The sequence below is a fragment of the Cibotium barometz genome, chromosome 55, assembly GCF_041138505.1.
Source record: "Cibotium barometz isolate CiBa-2024 chromosome 55, ASM4113850v1, whole genome shotgun sequence".
Taxonomy (NCBI): Eukaryota; Viridiplantae; Streptophyta; class Polypodiopsida; order Cyatheales; family Cibotiaceae; genus Cibotium; species Cibotium barometz.
Window position 1 is genome coordinate 24,015,221 of NC_141100.1, and position 4,224 is coordinate 24,019,444.

The following is a 4,224-nucleotide window of genomic DNA, read 5'->3' on the forward strand; positions in this document are numbered from 1 at the left end:
ACAAGATGGAAAAACAAAAGCATGCTTATTCAACATATTCCTTTTTGTTAAGGAACCAATAATTCAAGTCTTCATGTAAAAGTGTCATCAACTCAAAGGAAAAAATCAATCACAATCACACATTCTTCTCTGTAGACAAGCTATTAAATAAGACATTTCAATTATCTTTCTCAAATGAATTATATAGTTCTCATAATTCTGATTTGCTTATCCCTGAACTCTTCAAGAGCTTCACATAATCATGCTATTGTGTGATCATTTCCTTCCATTACATAAAACATATTATTTGAAAGGAAATGTAATTCTTCAGTCATTTCCACCTCCCTCTGAAACTCTTTTTCATTTACATCTGCTACCACCACCAAAGATTCTTCATTTTCTTATGTAATGACACTACAAAAGTGCCCTTCTCTCGTACATATTCTTTTGATATTGAAGTATTAATTTCAGTGAGGTGACATCTGAACTTAACCTCCTAACCTTTGAATCAACCTACACAAGGGTATCCATAGACAATCACAAGAGTGTAGGATCCTAGATAAGGGCATCCTTGGACAATCATAAGAGTGTAGGATCCTACATCTAGAAATCATATCCTAGCCTTTTTATTTTGCAATTCATGTCCACTACTTTGTGAATCCAATGTTTATGTTACTTCACATGAATGACACCCTCTCCGCCATAATAGTATCCTTGGACAATCATAAGTATGTAGGATCCTACATCTAGATATCACATCCCACCCTTATAATTTTGCAATTCATCCCCACTACCTTGTCAAGTTAGTGTCTAGGTCTCTTCACATGAATGGTACCCTGTCCCTCACATTGTTCCTCATGATATCACCTTGAAGTTTTATAGTCCCACATATGAATTTTCTCCTTGCTCCATTCCCTCACCTCCATCTCTCAATAGAGTAAACACTAGTTCATAGGGCTCTTTTCTTCTGAGCCCCTCTCTTTGATGTCTACTTTCCTATACCCATCCCTTTACCTCTTCCACCTCCAAGAGCGTCTTGTGCTTCCTCTGTACACTTGGCTTACAATATATTATTATGCAAATCTTTAAATAATTCAAGAAACTATTCAAATAAAGTGAGGAAAATAAAAAACAATATAAATACATTATGAAATATGATTTTTAAATGTGAGCAAAATTCACACCCATCAAGTATGATCTCGAAAAACACATTGCTCTTAAAATCAAGTATGCCTTCAAAGAACATAATAAAATTAGTACTTGTGCTTGGAATTACAAGCACACTTATTGATTCATGCTTATTGATTTAGGCTCTAAATTGCAACACCATGTACTACAAAAGAACACAGTGTGCCAACACCTAAAACCCTCCCATCAAGCTTGATAGAAGAGCTTGACCACATGAGTCTACCCAAAGACACCCCCTTGCCCTAAGCAAGGTATGACACAGAATGATGGAGCCTTTTAAAGATTCAAGTATCATTACAAAGATGGAACACATATGAAACACTTGCATACTCACACAATTCTATTGAGATTTTTTTTTTGTATTTCTGTCGTCTCTTACTTTAAGGATTCTATTTTGTTCCTCTCTTTCTTTGGAAAGGAGTTAACCAAACCTTTTGTATAACTTTTATTAAGACAACCAAACCTTTTGTATAACTTTTATTCGGACAGGACATAATATATATTTGTTCTTGTCCAAAAAAAGGAGAAGAAGAGAGTAATCTGGAGAAAGAAACCAAGGTATAATTTCTCCCATTAGGGTATATATTTGTCTCAAAGTGAAAATATGTCAAAAACAAGAAAAACCCAACTTTAGAAGCTTTTTAGTGTTGTAATCACGAATTCAAGAATGCCCATGGTGGATGAAAGAACTTGAACTTTTACATCATGCCTCTAAATGGTAATATTAGATTAAAAGTTATACAATACAACAAAATCCTCAGAACTGTGTTTTGAATAAAATGCTGCACTGTCAAAGTAATATGAGATATATCCTAACTACAAGGAAATGACAGTCAAGCTTGGGTTACTAGAATTTGTGTGGGCAACTAGTTGTGTGCACGCAAGGGCATTAAGCAGCGGCGTACCTAGGCGGGTTGCCTTCCTCCTCCTTGGGGCTCTGGGCAGTGTCCTCGTTGGGGCTCTCAGGCACTGCCCAGAGGCCCTTAGCGTTCTTGCGCAGGCCCTTGTTCTTATCCTGCCACCAGAAGGAAGGAATGCCATAGCCGTCAACGAGGACCGAGGTGTGCTTGTTGATGAGTGCCAGGTCCCTGCCATGGGGGACGAAACCTGCTTCTTTGCCAGCGCCTGGGTAGCCGTCTACCATGTGCAGGTAGACCTCGAGATTGTGAAGGAAGTGCAGGTTCCTGGTAGGCTTGAGAAAGGGCGAGCGGTTGTTATCCAGTAGGAGTTCTGTGCCGACGTGGAAATAGGTCCACCGCATGGCGTCGAGAATCGGCGTGGTATGTTTTCGTTGGCGAGGATGCCAGGAACTTTGGGCACGATATCGTTGTCATTAACCACGCGCAGCATCTTGATACCCAGCGCCTGAAAGTGGTCCTTGAAGGCGCGGTTCCCGACGCGAGGGCAGCCAAAGGTAAAGGCAGTGATAGGCGCAGCCACCATATTCTCGCCAACGTCTTCGGCTTGTGTAGCAGATACGCCAGTGTTGGGAGCGGTTTGGCTCCTGTGCTGTGCGCGCATGCAATAGAGGTTTTCGCCCGAAAGGGCCAGGTCGTAGGCGCTGACGGTGGCGAGTGCTCCCCCGAGGCTGTGGCCAGTCACCGTGATACTGAGCTCCACCGCATCACCCTTGTAGAGATCTAGCGGCCTTCGGATCTCTTGCCTTAGCTGCTCTCTGGCGCTAAAGCGGTTCAAACGGGAACCCTCCAGGGTGGAGGTGTAGAGGCTGAGGAAGCCGCGCTCCGCTTTCACGCCGGTGTGAATGTCCAAGTCTATTTTTTCTTCCTCCACTTCCTCTTGCAGAGCATGGCGATGAAGCCACTCAGCGGTGTGGTGGCCATGGTGCTCATGCAGATGAGTGCGGCGGGTGCCGGCTGCAGCTATGTCATCCTTGTGGGCGTTGTCGTCCCGCAGCCGTGGCGCCACGGCCACCAGCACGTCGCGGAAGTCCTCCGCCCACTCCGTGGAGGTGACCGTCCCCCGCCAGCACACCACAATGTCTCGCCGTCCCAGCCTGGCAACTTCCTCGGCTGAGGTGCAGACAGCGACGTAGCCCATCCAGTTGCACTGCCTTTCCTCTGATCCGTCGGGGAAGAACATCACCCCTGGGAAGGAGAACTCTGACGTCGCGTACAGGTACTTGGTGACTTGGTAGCCGCAGTCCGCCATGTCCAGCTCCTGGAAAAGCTTGGCCCGCCTGAACTTGCACCGGCCGTAGTGTGTGGACTCGGGATCGGAATCGAAGCTGTCGTAGCACACCTGCGTGAGCTCTCCATACCGTATGATCTCCTCTCTCAAGGCGTCGTCCATAACCGGGTCGAGCAAGCCTTGCCAGTCACGGGCTCCTTGGATTTCTCTCCATTTGTGAGCAATCTTGGGCCGTCGAGAACGTGTCGTGGTAACGTCGTGGCCTGACTCTGATTGAAGGAGGAGTAATTGGCGCAAGGAGCTGCGAGCCATTTTGCAGGTGATTTTGCTTCGCAGGTGTAAGAGAGGGGGAGAGAAAGAGAGTTAAAGATAAGGGACCGGCGCAATTACTAGAGTTAAAGAACGAAACTTGGGAGATGATAGGGCCCTGAGAGAGAGCGACTTTGGCAATCAGTAGTTTTTTTTTTTCAAAAAAAAGGCAGTTGAATTAAGAAAAGGGAGGGGCGGATTTACATAGACAAAACCACTTGACGCGTGGACACGCTTGAGGGATTTACATAGACAAAACCACTTGACGCGTGGACACTCAAAAAGGATCCGATGATGCATGGCCAATTGGCAAACACGGCGCACGTGAAGGCATGTGCGCCGCGTGTGAGGGGAGAGGGATCTTTGCATGGCGAGGCTGTGGCTGCACATTCAACGGCCGTGAAGAGCTTACTCTCCTCCTTCCACTTGAAGAACAATCTCCTTTTTGTCTAGCCGCCGGCTCCATGTGTCTCTCTGGTCGCACTCTTCTCCAATCAGGGGGACGATGCTGCGACCGGCTACTGGAGGGCAGCGAAGGAAGAGCTGCCTCTTTGGTAACTGCCGTCGACGTCGATCTGAAGGACTTCTGCAGGATCTCCT

The 4,224-nt window shown here is 46.0% G+C and overlaps 1 pseudogene; it reads right to left on the reverse strand.

Annotated features, from left to right (window-relative positions):
* Positions 1-1,984: 1,984 nt before the first annotated feature.
* LOC147607533 (phospholipase A1-Igamma1, chloroplastic pseudogene) lies at positions 1,985-3,631 on the reverse strand (annotated as a pseudogene).
* Between the last annotated feature and the right edge of the window lie 593 nt (positions 3,632-4,224).